The sequence below is a fragment of the Cygnus olor genome, chromosome 1, assembly GCF_009769625.2.
Source record: "Cygnus olor isolate bCygOlo1 chromosome 1, bCygOlo1.pri.v2, whole genome shotgun sequence".
In the NCBI taxonomy this organism is placed as follows: Eukaryota; Metazoa; Chordata; class Aves; order Anseriformes; family Anatidae; genus Cygnus; species Cygnus olor.
In genome coordinates, this window is record NC_049169.1 from 80711180 (window position 1) to 80732202 (window position 21023).

The following is a 21023-nucleotide window of genomic DNA, read 5'->3' on the forward strand; positions in this document are numbered from 1 at the left end:
ATTATTTTATTTATTAGGTGGTATATAATTATTATATAATCAGAGTGAGAATGGTCTAACACAATTGGACATGTAAAAACATACTTTTAATTATTTTACAGTGTTTAAATCTGTTTGATTACAGTATGGCAGTATTAAGAACATGGATTTGGCTAAGACCTGAAATGATCAGTTATTAGCATATCTGACAGCATCTTAATGGTGAAATATATCTTATTTAAATCTGATAATTGGCATTGATCCTGGCAAGTTCAGTAAAAGGGAGGGTGTTCAAAAACAAGTGCAGTGTAAGTCTTGGCAATGCTATTGCTACTGGTCAACAACAGGCACTACTACACACTAGGTATGTATTAGTGCCTAACAAATTAAATTAAGGGCATTTAACAGACCCTTCAAATATATTGCCACATACTAGCAGTAACTCCACTTCTAAAAGTGTTTTACATGGGACAGATTGTAATAATAAACTGTTGCATGAATCCTTGCCTCAAGATATGGTAATCCTGTTATATTCATTCAAACACACTGCCTGAAAAACTACTGAGCCTGTATCTAACATCCCATTTGTTTTCCTCCTACTTTACTTTCACATCTCAGCTTGCAGCTTCCAGCTTTGCATAGGCACTGTCTGGTGTTAACCATATGTAGTGTTATTACTCATAAACTACAGCTCTTTTATTTCGAAAAGCTGTACTGAGTTTTGAGATAAAACAACAACTCTTTTTGAAACCAGAAATCAACTTCATGAAGGTAATCTTATGTCTTTGCTTTTATTTTTCTTTTTTTAATACTGGGTTGGGGGTGGGGGGGAAGTGGTTGTAATTTCTGTGTTTTGGATAACACCATCCATGGTACAACCAAGAGTATCTGAACAGTCTACACCTAGTACTGGTTTCTAGATGAGTAAGTAAATGTCCTATTATGCATCAGATGTAAACAGTTCATTTTAACTTGTCATATTATATTTATCAGCTTTATATTATACACTAGGGTCATTCATAGCAGCAACATGAAAGAGCCCTTATTGAAGTATTTCTATAAACAGATAGCTGAAAAAATAATAATAGAAAAAGCTGATAAGATCAAATATTTAAAATTATAGTGTAATTGTAGTTTCTCTTCACTTAGCAGACATCTAAGACTAACTTATTTTAAGTTCTCTTTTTCACTTTTATATCAATGGTTAGTCATATGCCAGCTCCGTTCTGGGAATTCATTAAAAAAGCAGATAGTCTCCATGGGCTCAAGAAACTGTTCTGCAGCCTGGAATTGCTAGTGTTCAGGGGCACACTACACTGTCTCTCTGCCCACATTATAGTGGATAAACTGGAATAGGAGGTATTAAGACATTTCTGAAAATATGCCTGTAAAGTTATCCAGACAAATGTAAAACCACAGACCACAATTACTTGCTGTTTGCATCTGACATCATTTTTCAAATGCCCAACAAATCTCTCATCTTGCATAATAAGGTACATGCATAGCCAATAATTGCTGGATATAAATAATTACTATTTCAGTAGTAGCAGAATTACCTATTATTATGCCATAATAGGCTTATTTTTAGTTCACAGGCAGTAAAGGAGTGATACATTTGTTCAGACAGTACAAATCCAGCCTTTATACAGGTATATGATCTCAGATGTCCTTCGTTTCTTTTTCTGTGATTTATGCAGTGAAAATGACTTTCAGCTTGTGGGAGAGGGTGGGAGTTTGTTCAAAAGACAGAGGGGTCAGAAAGGGGAGAAAACTTACCTGAACATTTTTTATAAACAAGTATACCTTTTGATTATTGTTTTGTCTTACAGGTCTTGCCCTTAAAATAAATAATTCTAGGAGTAGCATTTAATAATTTAATCCAGTGGTATATTTAAGGTAGTTCCTAGAATAAATACTACCTTTCAGAAATTAGTCTGAGTCACAGAGATGTATTTTCAGACCAATAAATCCAAGTTAAATTTGTAAAACAAGAAGCAATAAGTTCAACAAGAGTCTAAATAAAATGTGGCACAGTTAAGTCTGAGAAGGAGAGGAGTGGGACAGGAAGGAAAGGGGAGCACATTAACTGTTGAGCACTTCTCTTAGAACCTCAGCAGAAGAGTTTTGGGTTATTCTGAAAATAAACTGCAAGAACACTGGCAAAATTGCTACCTGTCTCCTCATACCTCAGGCACGTTACTTTGCAGCTCAATATTATTATGTGTCCAAAAACCACATTCTTGCTAAATTGTCTTTCACTATTGGTGAAATATCTGTTCAATTTTTTCCCTCCTCTAAGAAGCCACTACTATCCTAAATTGGTTGGTCAGCTTGGTTTGAGGTAGACTACAAGGAAAATGGTACTGAAAGACCCCTCGAGCATAGCACTTATTTCTGAGGACAGTTCTCAACAATTCAATTAAAACTGATACTGAGAGGGAAAAAAAAACAACCAACCAACCAACCAAAAAAACACTTTTAATAGAAAGACTAACTGCACCAGCAAGTAGAGCTGAAGCTAGAGTACTGGAAGGTAACGCCAGTGCACACAACAGGTTGGATATCAAACAGGTACAACACAATCAGTGATAGCTCAAGTTGTTCATCTCTGTCTCAGATTGTTATCACTTGGACATGAAACAGATCACAGAATTAAATGAAATTATTCTTTCTTCAAAATGTTCTTTGCCAAAACTCATCTATTCTTGAATTCATCTACAGGCATTACAGATTGTTTTTCTCTCATACATTTTTTTGTGAATTTATACTTTTAATATAAAATATATTTAAAAGATTAACCTGTACACATACTTGACATTTCAATTTTAAAACTAATTATCCTATTGTTGAATTCTATACTGAACCTAGCAAATGGATGATCCCACAAATTACTCCACAGTTTATTTAGTTTTAATACTTTTTATTTCTTCCTGTTACTATGACTTTCTCAAACTTGAAAAGCTTGAGAAAGTGTCTATCTATATTTGCAAAGTTGGGAGAGTTTTGAAAAGGCATGGGACATCAAAAAGATAAAATTAACAAAACTAGTGTTTCTATGTAAAAGAAAATATGGACATTATTGACCTTCACTGTACTTACTGAAAAATATGAAAGTCACAGGGAAAATAAATTTTCCAAAAAAAAATGTGTTTTTCTCCAATATGTGCAGTTAAAGAAAAGGCTTAACCAAGTAAAACCAAGAAAAAAAGAAGGAGGAAAAAAATGCTTAATCAGTTGTTTATGGTGCATAGACAGAAACGCTTATGCCAGTGCAAGAAGGAGAGCAGGATAATGAAGTGAAACTGAGATTGCTGCTTTAGAAGGCTTTACCAGCCTAGGCTGGTTCAAGGTTTATGCAAGTGACAGCTTTACAGGGCAGCTTTGGCTATCAATTCTCACCTGTCTTCCTTCTCTTTCCCTTCATTGCTACTTTCCTTGTCCCTCTGTAAGCCTGTTTAATTCACTACAATCACAGAAAGTTACTCAACCACAAAAGAACAAAAGATGTTATTTTTTTTTTTTTTTTCCCTGATTTTAATGAATTATATTTGTTCAGTGAAGGGGAAAGGTAGAAGGAAAGGTAGAAATGATGATTTAAGTACTGGGATGGGCAAAGGATGGTTGCTAGACTTCTTGTAGCAGCAATATGTTATATCAGCTCAGCATCCTGTGAATGTTAGGCTCAAGGTGGATTAGATGATGTGACTTAAGCTGATGTAAGAAGTTCCTATCACTGAGAAGAGATAAGCTTTCCCTACTCACATGATCCCCTTCCGTCCCTTCCCCAGTTTTGGTACTCACTGGACCTGTAAAGAATCAGTCCATCTTGCTAAGCTGGCAAAAAAAAAATAAATAAATAAATAAAAATGAATCCAGAATAAAAATATGTGCCTTGGAGCTAGGCAAGGAAAGAGTGGGACTGCATGGTCAGGATCACATTCAGGGAAGACAAAGGACTGGGAAAGAAGAGGGGGATTTTCATTTGCAGTAGTGGCAAGGTGGCAGATCAGCACCATCATAAAATGTAAAAACACTCTCAAAGTGACAAATTTGTTCTAAATAGAGACAACAGATTCTTAGTTGACTAGCTCTGAGCACGTGATTATTCCATTATGCTTTGATATATATATTGTCTTAGATAGTTTTTTTTGTTAAACCAGTTATTCATATAGTATGAACAGTTCTTCAGTTTCAAAATGCAAAACAGGGCAACTTCATGAAAACCTTTTTAGACATATAGCAGATATACACAAATAGTTTTAAAATATTTTAAATGTGTACACCCAGCAGCTCATAACTGAATAACTTAAGGCCAGTTTATGCATTTTTCCTAAAGTGATGAATATTTTTTTCCCGCACTTTTGTCTTTAAATGAGTTTAATACAAAGCACAGAACAAACGTCATTAGCATTCACTTTCAACAAAGAAACAACTTAGTTGTTGTCTACATTCATTTAATTTATCACTTCTAGCAGAGACTGCACCACACTGATTCCTAGTAGACAGAGAGCAACGTCTACATATTAACAAAGTGTTTTGCCCTGAAGAAATGACGCGTAGCTATTTAAAAAAAAAAAACAGTATTTATGCTGATCTTTAGAGCAGCAGTCTTCATATAGAAAAGGAAAACTCCTTCTGGGTGACATAGTAACTACTTGCCAGGAAGAACTTTCCTTGACAGTCTCCTAACTCCAGCCTCTGGCTCTGTCTACAGAGAATGGAGCAGTGTGATTGTCTGCAGACTCTCAAAACAATCTAAGAAACAGAAACTAATTATCCTACAGATAAAAAATAATTTTAAAACAGTATCTGGGATAAAGACAGCATTCTATTATATTATGTTGCAGCAACAATACTTTGGAACAAGATTGGGAAGTCCTTATATATTTGTGATTCATTACAGCTTATTTTTTAGATTGTGAAGGAAGCTTTTCTGAAGGGTTCTCCAAAAACACAGAGAGGAACAAGCCATAGAAAAAAAGTATTAGGTGAACCTCATATGAAATCTATCAATATCACTAGCTTTCTTAAAAACATCGTTTTCACATCTACTTTCTTTTACTCTCTGAGCTAGATGTCAGATATTCTGGGGCAGGTAAAGATAGAGGGATGAGCTCTGGAGTGGTTCAAAATTTGAAAGTTTGCAAATATGCAAACATTACCTTTGATTTCAGTGGAAGTTACGTATTTTAATTCTACTACATTTTTAGCAGGCTAGATTAAGAAAAAAGAAAAAGTATTAAGAGTATAAAAACAAAACAAAAGAGTTTCTTAAGTACAGTATAGAAGAGATTAACCAAGGCTTGCACACTATTTGTTTCCTTCCAGTTCAGCTGACCTTTGAAGATTCTGAGGAACTAACCTTTCATACAAATTAATCATGAAGGCCAAAATCAGTTTATGTAGTATGGCTGTTATATTACCATATCCAGATGTTTCTTTCTTTAACCATGTTTAATTCTATTTATGTGGGCTTTTACATACATACATACACAGAGAGAGAGAGCGAGGGGTAACAACAGCAGTAAGAGAATGTAACAGATTTCTAATGTAAGAACTTTTGTATATTTCTCTCAGATTTATGAGATGCACACATAGAAAGCTAACAATGTATTAGAGATTACATCTCTTTGTTGTCTGTGAATGATATATTAAGAGTACACTCCATTTTCATTCCCCTTGGACCATCTTCTCAAAGGTTATTGTAGGATCATGCAATATTAAAATTTTCTTTCTATCCATGAATCAAAGCCAGACTACGCAAATTTTGTTTTACAGGTCCATCCCCCAGTCAGATGATAATATATTTATGAAATGAAAGACCTATTTTTAGCTGGATATTTTACGTTTACCCGTTATAGAAAATAAAGCACTCTTCTGAGAATAGAATTCAAACCTCTGAATTCCGAATCAGAATTTTCCCATAACTTCTTCATCTTGCTAAGTAGACTGGTTCACAGAGTTGTCTTGAATGCTAGACTAAAAATTAAAAAAATTTCAACTAGATTTTAACGTTTCTTCAAAAGTATGAATCAGTATAATTGAAATTATACTTTTGGTGGAAAAAGTAAAATGATTTGTGTCTTACTCACTGTCATGACAAGTATGTTTTAATTCACGTTACAGTCAATATTTGGACTTTGCTGTTTTTCAGTGAGACATAACACAGGGTTTAATGATGATTTATATTCCGTTTATCTGAAATGGGAGTTACCACAGACTTGAGGTATACTTCAGGGCTAGTTTTCAAGTAGTGTTCTGAGCTAAAGGTTTTATATTTTAAAGTATTTTTTAACATGCAGTGAGTGCTTTGCCTTACATAGACTATCCTGGCCAAGAGTTATTTTGGTTAATTCTCTCAAGGGTGTTACTTCTTGTTGGGAACAAGTTTAGTCATACATGGTGGTGCTAGAGTTTATATCCCTGAAATCTATATGTTTTAATTCTTTTACTCACCTTATCAAATTACATATACCTTTTCTTAACTCAGCAGTGTTCACCTTGACCAGATAATGGAGGAAAATTGTAAATTGACCTTCTGTTAGGTAGCTACCCCTCTTCAAGAGCCAAATTCGACATTTACTTCCTGGTATGTAGATGTCCCCCTGGATTCTTGCTTCTTTTGATTACTCTTTCAAAAGATGTATCTTTTCTGGAAACTAAAAAGGAAGGAGTTAAACAGAAGCTGAAAGGAGCTTATATGAAAACAAGAGATGACTGTATTGTAGTGGAATTAATCAAACATGGTGATAAGAGAGACATATCTAATTTCAGAAGCTACAAAAAAGAATATCTTATCACAATTGTTTCAGTGACCTCACTTTTTAACTTTCAGAGGAAATGCCTTCAGAATGCAACTTTATACTAAGGAAAAAGAGCCAAAAGAAGTAGACAGAACAATATTATTGCAATTAAAAATGGATTTTTTAACAGAACTATTTTTTTACAGCCTCTGCCTCTTATAAAAAAAAATCAACAGTTAAAGGAATTATAGACTATTTTTATTGCTAAAGAGTTGGATGGACATACATAAATCACATGTGGCTATGATCTCAGTTCAGAAACTTGTTCATAAGAGAAATAGCAGCATCATGTCCAAAACACTTTTACTGTACACAGGAATGCAAATTGTGCATGCCTGTATAAATAGAAATGGTATCATAATCATTTCTGTGTGTAATATTCAAACAAGTTTTGACAAGAATAGAATAACAGTAGGATGTTTTATCTTGAAGGCCCTTAGTAGTCTCAACTCACCATATGGTCTACCTCCAAAATATTACAGTGATTCAGCTGAATTCTATTTCTCTGTTGGACCTCTACAGAGAAAGAAAGGCAGAAAGAAAGAAAAACAGCTCAACTGTTGCAGGAACACCTTGACTTCTATGTAATTAGAAAAAAAAAAAAAGTGAACGGAGTGATTACCAAAGAGTCTTTGAATAAACGAGAATCATATTTCCTGAGGTATTGAGTAAACAGAAAAAACAGAATGTTTTTATCAGCTGCTAGGAGTAGATTTTAGTGCAGAGATCTGTAATACTCTGATAAAATACCTGCTAAAACCTTTTTTTTTTTTTTTCCTGTGGCCTTACAAACACAAAAGGACAGCAACATGCAGCCAATACTTGTATTTTGTGACTTAGGTTTTGTCGCTATTTTCTTTAGAGGGTGACGTTGAAGCAGATATATCCTTTGGTACAATCCTTCCCATCTTCCTCAAAGATTATACGTGTTTCCTTTTCAGTGAAAATAACAAAGCTTAATAGCATTAAGTGCAGTTCCTTTTCTCAGATGTCTGCTAACCTAACTTTGTGTTCCTGCTTTTCACCTGGAAATGCGTTTCTGGTCCCATTTATGGCAGCTCTTATTCATTTGAGTTTTATTCCCTGGCCTTTGCCTTGACTTTTTTGATCAGTAACTGTTTCAGTCCACATGAGATAGCTTCTGACCGAGCCTATCTGTGCTGCTTGATGAATCCTGTGGTAATTCCTACAACTACTGATATTGTACTTTTTATACTGTAATTGTACTTCTTATGTGGTCTGAAAGAAGATGATGCTTAGCACTTCAAACTCCCTTTAGGCAGTCTGTAATTTAATTTCTAGATCTCCAGATCAAAGACTGCATGATAGAAGTTTTCATATGCTGCCAAGACAAAAATACTTAGATAGGTACCTGTTAAGAACCTTCAAAAGAGACTAATTACTAGAAGCCTTACTCGCACTGACTTGCAACACTAGAGAGACTTTCACACAGATGCTATCAGCACTGTGAATCACCTCTAAATAATTTTGATAAAGCTGGTCTTGGAGAATTTTTTTTTTCTGAAAAATTGTTTTACACTTAGCACTGATCAAAATTGGTAGGTATTTTTTCACAATACAGACCAAATAAGAACTAGTTTATAATATCACCAGTCTGAATACCTATATCTACGGTAGGTAATTCTTTAATTTTTGACAGTCATAAATTGATACAGATTATGAAGTGATTAAAAAATGGGTAACTACTATACTAAAGCTGTTGCACTCCGCTCTTTTGCTTAAATATTTTAGAATGTAGAAGTCACCACAGACATCAGCAGAGTTCAGATGTCAAACATATAGTAATGCCTCTCAAAGAAACGAAATATAATTACAGTTTATCAATAAAGATTTCTCTTTGAACGTTTGGAATTTAAAAACAGAGGATTGCCTGCTGTAAGTGCCTGAAGAGCATATGACAGCAATCCTACTGTTCAGCTTAATGAGCCTGTCAGTTCTGAATATTAAGCAGTTTGGTTTAAGCATCTTGAATATGATGTAGACCTAAAATGTTAATGGGAAGGAAGAGTTTGGAAAATGTAATAAGGGACATTTTTCACATATAAAACATCTTCTATCTATCATATACTATTTGCCGCAATTATGAAACATGGTTGTTAATAATTATAGCTTTGATTTCTAGAGACTAAAATAATTCAAATCCAAAAACTTCACCGTGTCTTAAGATTTTTCAAGACAAGTCCTTATAAGAATCCAAGAGTTCTTCACATTTACTTGCTTCAGCCCTCACTTCATTTTTTTTAGCTCATCTTGACACTCTTGTAAGGAACACCATCTTTAGTTGTTAGATTCACCATTGTGATTTGACTTAACAGCAGTATTCTGATAAAGTCGCTACTTACAAATCCAGGATTTATCTGTTCAGATGTCCTAAGCTCTCTATGTCACTCTTGCATCTATAATCTTCTTCCTAGCAGAACAGACATGCATGTATCAGACATCAAGCTCTGGAGTCATTGCTCCCTTCTTTTTGTCATGTTGGTGCTAGCAAAGGCTCTTTCATTTTTTCTACATGTTGTCAAGGACATGACTTAAGCTACCATAAGCTTTAGAAACTGGATCTAGTCCATAAAACTCATATAATTCCTGTTATAATATTTTCTGAAGAAAAAATTTCTTTCTGTCTAGTTGTACTGATTGGAATTGATTAGAAACATGAAAGATATTTGTAATAAGGTTTCTGAATATGAAGGAACAAAAAAGCACTTTTCAGCAAATATGTTGACTACTGATACGTTCAGATATCTATAGATTTTAGAAATACAATCCTCAATATTTTTAATGTTAAGTAATTTAAGTGTAAACACTGTGAATTGTTTATGGACAACAAGCAAGCTCCTTCTTGACTCAGAAGATGTACACTTAATTTGAGCGATGCATATTTATGGTCATTTGAAAATTAACACGCCCAAACTTCAGTTCTAACTGAACATATGCTGAATCACTAACCAACTTCCAGGCTACGTGTCAGGAGAATTAAATTGCTTCATTCCCACCACAAGCCTTCCCCCCCAGAAAAAGTCTTTACTCAGAATTCTATGCCAGGACTGCTATGTTTAAATGATCGGCACTACAATATGTCCTTGCAAAACCACTGTGGGACAGTGGTGGGTGACAATAGACTATATCACAATTTAAGCTAATTGTCTTTGAAATACTGATCACTTCTAAGGATTCCCTATAGTGCTCAGAGCAAAAAAAAATCTGGGTGGTCTGCTTCATTATTTCAATGATTTCAGTGATATTATTTTTTCCAATGGATACCAGAAATGACTTCTAGTGTCTTCTTGTGAGGATTCCAGTCCTGTAAGCACTGGAATATCTCAAGTTAATTCTGTGTATATTTCAATGAGAATACCTCTTTCCTTCTATTCTTCAGAATAGACTGTTGTTTATTTGTTTGTTTAATAGCAACAAAAGTTGTAAATTCAGCATACATCTTCACTATCTGATGTTAACTATAGGCATTAGTATTGTAATTTGAATTTCATACACAGGGCTATTTACCCTTTTTTTTACGTTAAAAATAATCTTATGGCTTTGCTCCATGTATCGGCTCATTTTCTTTAAATCTGATAATTTAATAGACATGCTATTTACAAATTAAAGAGTTTGTGTGTGTGTGTGTATTTCCTTGGGAAATGATACAAAGATAATTCTTCACACAACTTTTTGGAGAATCGTGGAAGACGCATTTCCTTTAGAAAATTTTTCAGCAGGTAATATGGCAGTGGGATTTAATTACTATTTATATTACAGTTCATAGATACACAGACCTAGCTACAGGATCTCATTGTGGTAGTTGCTGTTGAAACCCAATTCTTTCTTCGTTCTCAAGATAAGTACTTTCTGGGCCATGGCAGTGCAAAATAACCCATTCTTCTCAAGGTTGTCCTAGAAAGCTGAACTATGGCTGATTGTCTGGGAAAGATAAGCTTACAATTTGTTTCTCTTGTCTTCAGAAAGCTGACTCTAAAATAATTTAAGCTGGGAAACAAGTAATAACTTTTGGTCACCATCAGCATGGGCAAGATCTGAACTGATGACTTAGGTTGATACGTGCTAAATTCCACCATCAGCCACAATATAGCAATTTGTACAATGAGAAAAAAAAAAAAAAAAAAAGATTTTCTGTTGTGTGTAGTGCACTTTAAATATGAAAGAGTCTTCCTAGCTGTGGCAGTAAGCAACTTTGAGGTAATTGCTATTTTGTGTTTCAGTTCAGAGACAGACGTTAAAATGAGTCATTGGCTTCTGCTTCTGTGTTCTGAGCTGGCCCCTTTGAATATACAGTTTTATTGGTTTTATAGGAATGGTGTACTGGCACAGCTGCTTCCAGTACAATGGGATATGCAGCATACAGGAAAAACATTCCCACATATTTTCCTGGTAAAAGTTTGGAGATTTTGTATACAATTTAAGCAATTAAATCCTATAATAGCTTTAACGGCAAAATATACAAAATACTATAGTTCCTTTAGTGATGACATAGGATACTTGGTGTTTACATTTGTACTTGTTTATTTGTCATTTTGATTAAGTGCATACTCTTTAAGGAGAAGTCTCTGAGGCTTGAGGAATTTTTTTTTCCTTTTTTATGTTTCCTTTCAACTTTTGAAGTTTATGGCAGTCTTGGCCACTCACTTAGTCTGTCCTGCATGTAAAGGGCAATAGCCCAAATTCTGCTGAGGGAATTCTCTGTGCTTCAGCTGCCTTTAATAGGATCACACTTTTAAAAAAATAAGTCATATACTCAAATAAAAATTTAGCTAGAAAAATAAATTACATCAGCAGTGAAAAATCATAAGACTGAAACATCAATTCTAATTTAAAAGCATTTCTTCAGACAATGCAAAATGTAATTCTATTGCTGAAGTGAGGCAAGGCTGTTCTGGGACAAAACTAATATAGAAGTCTGACAAATATTGTTAATAATCCACTGATATGTATAACTGATGAGAATAGTGTTGACAGCACCATATTGCAAGAAAGAATCATAGCCTGATGGGAACATTACAACCCACTGGTAGAAACATGCAAGAGCCTCTAATACTGTTAGGGTTGCCTCCATAGTGATGGACCAGATTCTCAGGAGCTGACATCTTCATAAATCAGCAGCTCTGTGGTACCACAACAGGTCCCTGGTTTGACTAATATATGATTACAATCAAGGACTTCAGTGCAGCAGAAATCATGCTAAGCAATAACCTATCCATGCTGTTGACACTTTGGAGGCCAGAGATAACAAAGGGAATTCAGTAGTCTGACTTCTACAGATCATAGCTATAAAATCCAACTAAATTCAAAAATCATTTAAGATCAAAAGACAACTGGTTTGTGTCTATTAGAATTTTCAGTACTGCTCTTCTTGAAAGATAAAGGTGAATTGTTAATGACATCACAAATCTTATGTTTCCTATACTATTAAACGCTTCTTATCATTAAGAATATTTGCCCACTTACAAATGGATATCTGCAAAATGGACATGCATATATGGATCTCCTTGTATGAACTTCTGCCCCATTAACAACTTGTGTATATATATAGTTACATATTTCCATTTTAAAAGCTGTAATTGAAGTGTAAATATTGTTGACTAATGTTGTTGGCTGTCAATATGCAGTTGTTACTGAAAACGTGACATATGTCACTTAATGAGAGCATTAGTGTGTTATTTATAATACAATTACATAGGAGTATGCTGTTCAGTTTAACACTTGTGTATCGCGTACAGCTATAAATGTTGTGTTGCTGTATAGCTTGATTATCTGTTCCTTGGAGCTCAAGGTTGTTGTGGTTTAACCTGGCCAACAGCTAAGCACCACACAGCCATTCACTCACCCTCCCCGCTCCCTCTCTGGGATGGGGGAGAGAAATAGGAAAATGAAGCCGGTGGGTTGAGATAGAGACAGTTCATTAAGACAGAAAAATAAAAATAATAAAAAAAAAATAGTACTACTACTAGTAATGTGTACAAACAAGTGATGCACAACGCAATTGCTCACCACCCACTGACCAATGCCCAGCCTATCCCCGGGCAGCTGGCCCCCCCACCTCGGCTAGCCACCCCTATATATTGTTTAGCATGATGCCATATGGTTTGGAATACCCCTTTGGCCAGTTTGGGTCAGCTGTCCTGGGTCTATCCCCTCCCAGCTCCTGCTGCACCCCCAGCCTGCCTGCTGCCAGGACAGAGCGAGAAGCTGGAAAGTCCTTGGCTTGGTGTAAGCACTGCTCTGCAACAATTAAAACATCAGTGTGTTATCAACACTCTTCTCATCCTAATCCAAAACATAGCACCCTACCAGCTACTAGGAGGAAAATTAACTCTATCCTAGCTGAAACCTGGACAAGGGTGGAGCAATTACACTTATTGTTGTATGAATGTGTCCGATCACACTGTGATGAAATACATTCTTTTTGTGAGAACTTCACCCTTCTAACTCTTGTGTACGCAGGGTGAGATTTTATCTTCTTCCAGTTCTTCATTTAGAATGTTTGTGCTTTTTTAAATGATATGTCTATCTTATGCCCTCTGGAAATCTAAATTGTCATTTAAAATTAAACTTACCCTGTTGATTGGAAATGGTTTTATTTTTTTGTATGTAAATGAGGGCACAGTTTGTTAACTTTTAATAAAGAATAATGGGTGAGTAGATCACTACATTATCAAATGAGTAAGTGAAATAATTCTTGGAGTCTTATTGTATTTGTAGTTGACAGAGTATGTCTTTGATGTCCATATTTACGTAGATTGACACTTTATCTCAAAACTGGTGCCTTCATCATATAAAGTAATTGACTTTTCCTTCATTAGTTAAACATGCATGACTTACACAGAGTCCTGTATGTAAGAGAGGGAATGGAAGATCCTTACGTAGCAGACAGGAATACTCACATTCATTGTTACAAATGGGAGATGTACAGCCATGCTGACATGATGGAAATACTATTGTGTAAGAGGAAATCCCGGACATATAGGATATGCTAGACATGGCTAGACATAGTCTGTGTAAAGACTGGAAGGGACTCAGTGTGTTCTGCCCCAAATAATGAACCCCTGCTACAGCCTGCAACATAGGGAGAGCCATAAGCTTGTTGTGCAAGTTACCACACTTGGTAAAAGATTATTATTTTTACATACTGCTGTTGCAGGGGGAAGTGTTTCCAATCACAAGAAAGCAAGAAATGATTGGGTATTCCTGTAATATTCACTGTTTAGTCTACATAGGAGTCACTCAGGAAAGGCTTCTAGTATTGCAACAGAAATAGCTTAAATCTGAGAAAAATCAATTATTTTGTTATTTGTAGCTCGTGTGTGCAGTTTTACATGATTTTATAAGAGAAGTGTGGACAACTGGACATTTTAGCACATAGTTCTCTACCAAAAGACCTTGTTATTCAGTGTCAAACAAGAGGACATGCATATTCAGAACTTTGCCAATAATGTTCGTCATAGAATCATGGAACTTTAAAAAATTAGTCAGAAGACCTCTGGAGATCATCTAATCCAAATCAAAGCAGGCTCAACTTCAATGTCTACATCATTGTCTGATTAAGTTTTTAACATCTCCAGTTATGGTGATTCCACAGCCCCCTTGGGCACCTGTTTCACTGTCCTTACGGTAAATAAATAAATAAATAAATAAATGTTTCCTGACATCTAACTAGAACCTTCCCATATTGCAGCTGCTGTTCATTGCCTTTTGTCCCGTCCCCATGTACCTCTGAAAACAGTCTGGTTCCATCTGCTCTATGCAAGTCTATACAAGTCCATACCAAGCCCAACAACTTCGAAACAATTTTAGTGCCTACGATTATGATAGGCATTGTACTCTTCACACTATAGGTTCTGAGAATTCAGCCACTACTATAGTAAGTCACGTATTTCTAATGTACTGTTCTTAGTACGTTACTATAAAGATGTTGTTGTTCTTTCCAATCCCAGCTCTGGATATCTCAAAGGATGGTGTGCTGCCGTATTTTTCTCAAAAGAAAAACATAGACGTGTTTCACGCAGCAGTAAAATTATCAATTGTTTTGTGAATGTCACAGCTAGATTAGAAAAGCTTGCCTTTCAACTCCTTTCTCTGCCCCCAGAAAGGAGAAATCTGACCCTGTTTTTATTTAGTCCATTTTATTTTTTATTTTTTAAAATATGTATTATTTCTGTACTTTCTTGAATTTTTGACCGACCTGCAAACTGTGAAAGAGAGTCGCTATCTATTTTTATGGGCAGTAAAAGTACATCCATAGAAGAAACGGAAAATACGATCTACAAAATCTTTACATGGTAACATTTTAACTATCATATAAATATTTGTGCTTCATTGCCTACTCTGAATCTCAGTTAAAAATAAGAGAATCAAGTAGAATTTATTTTAGGTGAGGCTGTTTTAAAAATTGTCAGGAATTCGTACCATCTTTCTGTTACCAGCTTTTGCACATTTAATGAGCTGTGGATGCAAAACTTAAAAGGAGCATATGATGTATATCAAAAAACTTGTAATAATTTAATTTACAAAATATTTACTTACCAACAGTACAGATCATTGTGGTGAGCAGTTATCTGTACTAGTAATTAAAAATAGTGCAGAGATACTAACAAAGGCTAGCAAGATGAGGACGTTTCAAAACAGGGTTCCTAAGTGTTGTTTGGCTGGTATTTCCACAGGAACATTCTGAAGTCAGATGTCACAAGTCAGGAACCTTAATATTGAAGCAGAAGGTGGTCCTCTGCAATGCAAGAGACAGCTGTGCAATAGAGAATAAAACATATGCCTCTCACACCCATCATTTTTCTTTCCTACACACGAACTGTGGAAATTGTTCTAGGAAAGGAGGTTAGACAAAATTGTGATAGCCAAGTACAGCAGAAAAACTAATTTTCAGGGTCCTTCCATGAGAATGATCTAGCTACAGTGCTTACACTCTCTTTACCAACACACCAGCTTTTTCTGGACTGAGTTCTTCAACTACTTTCCACTGTCCAGTCTTTGTGTGGAAGATCCCATTGACTGGAGCAGGAGTAACACCCATGCTTCAACATTTATAAGGATTAAAAACTATGAATCCTGTTCTCTCATCATGCATTCAGTAGTCCGATGACATCAGAACGTGGTGACCTGGAACAGAATAGCACAGCAGCCACTGGTGGCAGAGGAAGAAAAAAGTATGTTATCCTGGAAGTTTCATGTGTATTGAGCATCTTTTCCCTTTTGTTTTTGTGTTTCTGAGCCAGCCTAACATTAGATACTCTCAGTCATTCTCTGGATCTGTCTTTACTCCAGAATCTAAAAAGACCATATTCGAATTTAAATTAGTGGCCCACATATGACCATCACATATCGAACATATTACTAGGTATTAAAAATCTCTAGCCACTTTAAGAAATTCCTGGATAAGTAGCTGTAGTATTTAGAATAAATTATATGTAATCCACCTCAAGTCATCCTCTCCCCTTTAAGTGGATATCAAAAGCTTTTTATGGCAACCAGCAGGTAGAATATATTATGCATTTGTAACATCAGAAGTTTTACTATTGGTTTAGAAGAAAAATGCAATGAATGGTGGAGTTCACCTGAAAAGAGTGCTACTCTTACAACACTCACTTTAAACACTAGATCTGATTTCTCGTATTAAATATTTTAATGCATTAGCATAGGAATCCAAGGTAGAAGCAATGAAACCTTTGCTTTTACTACTGTCATATATCTGATCTTACTGTTGTTTTGCTAAATTAGTCCTGCTTCATTTGTTGAATGCCCTTCGTATGAATCAGGGCAATCTTACCGTGTAATTTCCTTGTTTCAAAGTCCCACCTCAACAACACTCTTTGAACTGAAGATGTATGTGCTCCGATACTGACATGTCTTTCCCTCATCCTGCTTACGTAAGTATTTCATCAGGTGGCATATTGCTCATAGCAAAACAAAGGGCTGGCACATTCACTTCCCCTGTAGAGGCTTTGCTGTTCACGCAAAGAACATCTGTCTAGTTGGCCATGTTCATTGGAGGTTACTAAAAGACAGGAGAGAGAAGCGTACTGTTTTTAATTCTTGTATCTGGACTACATCTCGTAATGGAAGCAAATGCTGTTCCAAGCAAACTGTGCTCATAGGCCAGTGACTCTCATCTCTGACATGTCATGTGCTTGTAAGCTGTAACACATGTAAACCTCAACTATACCCCTCCAGCAGGATCTCCATATGACATTTCATTTTTTTGGTTTTGTTTTGCACACTATTCAAACATAGCCCCATTTTCTCAAATTGAGCAAACAGTAACCAATACAAAAGCCAGTTTCTCAACTCTTTCAGACCCTGCTATCCATTTCAGAGGACTGTTAACTTTTTTTCAAAGGAAAACAAACAAACAACAACAAAAAACAACAACCACTGAAGTACATACGGGCAAATTTATACTTAAAAATACTTGATTAAATTTGGCTGAAACTTTTCAAAGTTTTGCAAAGTGGTATTCTGTGGAAGTGAATGAATAAAACAGAGGCAGTTATAATGAATAGCCCATTGATTTCCCTTAGAATGTTTATATGAGTCATTATACCCTTTTACAGGTACCTCTGTACCTAAGGGTTTCAAAGACTGTATACGTCTACCAAGTGTTCTGGTCTGTATCAGCTGTTATTAAATTTATCTTAAATTTATTTGAGAAGCACAAAAAGAACTGTACAGTGTGTAACTATTTCCGATTTTAAATTCTGTAATAAACAAGCCAGCATTTTCATGAACAGTGTCCTTTAAATGTCTACTGAAAAGGAAAATATTCTTTAATATTTCATGTTACACACATCGCTGTTAGGCAGGTGATTTATGGTTTCTGGTTTTGCCAGTTCACAAGCACACAGACAATACCATTTTGATCACCTTACCCCAGTTAGCTTTAATTACAGCCTTCTTCATGAGGTAGTCTTCAGGCGTATTAATATCTATTTATCTACCGGGCATACTGTAAGTATCGGAGGACGTTGTTCCCTGATTTGCGTAAAGAGGCTTTGGAGGTGTCTGCTGGCTTTGTATGGAACAGCAAGAATCTTCTTAGGCACTTAAAACACTACAAACCCCTCACACTGTCACTTTTGGCAATATTTGTCACTGAGTACACTACAATTAAGTAAGAAATAACTTGCAGATCATTTATTGGTATATGTGCGGGCAGTTTATGGAATATGGTTTGGATCTTCTACATGAAGAACTTACTAAAAGAATAATCTCGATTATATAAATATTTCTAGCATACGCAAAACAAAAAGCAAGAGACTCGATAAAAGAAAAAATATTTTGAATTAGTTGCCTAAGACGTAAGAAGTGTTCCCTCCTGTTTAGGTAGCCCTGCTCACCCTAGTGCAGCAAAGTCCAACTCCCACCTTTTCATTCAGTGGTTAATTTTTACCTAGTGTCGTTGTCCAAAGTAATCATATCTATATATATTGAAGAGGGACGTTGAAACCGAGGATCTATGGTGTATACATAAGGTAGCTAAACGCACTACCCTCGTATTTATGAGGGGTTTCTCTGGAGAAGTTACGTGCCACCGTCCCTCTTCCACGTTCGTCCCTTCTCCCTCTCACCGCTCCCCCCTCACGGCCACTGCCACGCGGGGCGACCTGAGGCGAGGCGGCCGCCGCTGGGCGCTGCCCCCCGGCCCCCCCGACGCCACAGAAGGCAGCGGCCATTGCCCGACGACGGCCGGTAGGGGGCGCCCGCGCTTCACCGTGCGGCGCTTCACCGCCGACCCGCCAACGGCTGCCCAACGGCCGCACAACCGCCGGCTCGTGCCGGGGGGTCCCCTCGGTGCCGCTCGCTCCTTCCCCGACCGGCGGGACTTGCCCCTTCCCGGGGGCACTGCCGCTAGCGGGCGGTGCTGGGGGGCGAGGGAGGGGTGCGAGGAAGGGGTGCAGGGGTGTGAGGGAAGGGGCACAGGGCTGTGAGGGAAGGGGTGCTCGGTGGTGCCCCGCCGCTGAGCGGGCCCGCGGGTGGGGCGTGTCACGCGTGACCCGTGTGGTGTTATTTATCATTTAGGCGAGGGGCAGCCTCCCCCAGCCCAGGGGCTGCCTCGCCAGCCTGCGTGCGAGCGGGGGAGCGAAGCGTGGAGCAGCCCCAGCGGCTCGCCCACGATCGCGGGGCCTGTGCCCGGTGCCCGCCCGCCGCCGCGTGGGTGCGGGGCGCAGCGCTTTAGTCCCCACCCCGCAGCCTTCCCTCGCCAGGCAGCCGCGGGAGCCGCCGCGCTCATTCTCCTCCCTCTCTCTCCCTCTCCCCGCCAGCCCGGGGTGTCCGCGGCGGCGGGAGGCAGAGGCGGCGGCAGGGGAGAGGCTGAGGCGAGGCTGAGGCGGTCGCCGGCCTACCGGGGTCGCCCGGGAGGTCCCCGCACCCCCAGCCGCACGCACCCCGCTGCCGCAGCGGCTCCTCGGCGGAGTTGCTGCCCTCCGGCAGTTCCCGCTCGGGTTTCCAGTGAGGAGGGAGGTGTAGGGGAGAGAGGCGGCTTGCTGCGCAGGGGATGCTGAGAAAGCCGTTCCCTCGTGTAGCACATTGCCTAGGCGTTCCTATTATGGAAGTTAAGTGAGAAACTCCGCAGCTTGAACTGATTTGGGGGGGAGAGAGAGAGAGAGAGAGAGAGAGAGAGAGGAAAAGGGGTAGGGGGAGGGAGAGAGGCAAGCAAAATAGCCGAACCGAGCCAATGGTTTTCCTGCAAAGTGCCGTGAAGTTTGCGGAACACTTTCTAGGAATCAGGTCCTCTCTCAGAGCCTCTCCTTGTCCTCGGAAGAAAGAGCTGGCGTTTGGATTGCCATGGATCCTAAAGAGGGGCTTAGACACACGTGAATAATTCCCCTGGTTGGGCTGGATTGGTGGGAATTTAGGAAGGAGCGTGTGTGCAAAGCAGAAGCCTTCGGTGCTCGCTCCCTTCTCTAATCTGTATGGATCTAAAAGTGGCACGCTCAAGACCTTTCCATCTGCAGCTTTTCGCTTCCAGGCTTCACTTTCTGCTCTAAGTAGCTGCTAGGAAACTGAAAACTTTTGGACCCTGCGTCTCACAGGCTTTGGATACTTTTTTTTTCTTTTTTTTTTTTCTTTTTTTTTTTTTTTTTTTGGATCTCTGTGGAATTGGTCTCGCAAACGATCGGGATTGCTTTTAATATGTCAAAATGGGTCTGCTGACACCACTCCTGCTCGTTGGATTTGCATTTTTTCAAGTCTATGGTAAGTTCGCTTGTTTTAGCTATGCCCTTCTGTGCAGAATTCCCCTTCATCTGAAGCTGATTTGGGACAGCACATGGACAGCATTATGAGCTTTAGCGTTACAGAGCCTTAACTTTGTTTCTGGTATAAAAATGGCATTTGGGGGCGGGAGGGGGGGTGTGGGGGGATGGAGGATATATGTTTCCAATAAGCAGTCCTTCCCATCTGCTAACTCAATGGAAAAGTAGCGTACGAATGGTAGAATATTGACTTGAGGAAGCGGGGAAGGGAAAAAATCCCCGTGCTAAATCTCTTATTTCGCGGTGCTGGTGGTGGTAGGGAAGCGGGGAGGAGAATGGCGAGGCAGGGAGCTGCTGTACCTGGCGTTGCTTTGCCTCCTGCTATTGTTAAACTTTCCAGCAGGAGAGCCAGCTGATGAAATAAATCGGTTAGCTGTGCCTACGCTCCAGGTGAGGCGAATTGGCCACTTTCCAGAGTCCCTAAACGCCTTCTTTGGCACGGCACGGCACTGCCCCCGTGCCCCGCGGGGCCAGGCAGGTGCGCCCGGGGGGGTCCTCCCCGACACCATCCTGTTCCTCCCGATATCATCTGCCCCTCGACATCACGTCCTCCCCCCCCTCCGTTACGGACTGCCTGCAGGGAGCGTGGTCGTGAGGGGTAGGAGCGCTAGGGGGAAAGGCGTTATTGTGCTGGGTTTTCTAATTTATTTTTATTTTTTATTTTGGTGTCTGTTTTCCCCCTCTTTTCAGTTTGCTCTGCCACGCTTCTGGCAGTTTTCAAGTTCAAGGAGTGGCTGAGGGGATATAAAGGAGCATTTTAGGGGAGGCACGCTTTGGTAGGGCGGAAACTTCAGCGCAAGGGTAAATTCTCTTTGGGAGTGGGGGCTGGCGCTGTGCTGCAGCATCGGCGTTAAATGCATTACTGTAGCTCAAGCACACAACTAGAAAGCAAGCATCTGCACGATCCTACATGTGCGTGTGCTGGGATCAAATGTTTGGCAGC

The 21023-nt window shown here is 38.5% G+C and overlaps 1 protein-coding gene and 1 long non-coding RNA gene across 2 annotated transcripts in view; one reads left to right on the forward strand and one right to left on the reverse strand.

The window, feature by feature from the left end:
* Nucleotides 1-21023, forward strand: part of ROBO2 (roundabout guidance receptor 2) — a 1087423-nt gene that overhangs the window by 609055 nt on the left and 457345 nt on the right.
* Nucleotides 14941-18376, reverse strand: LOC121074368. The gene is made up of 3 exons (XR_005822293.1): nt 18316-18376; nt 16597-16824; nt 14941-15954 (listed from the first exon to the last, which is right to left on the reverse strand). It is a non-coding gene; the product is annotated as an uncharacterized LOC121074368 (long non-coding RNA).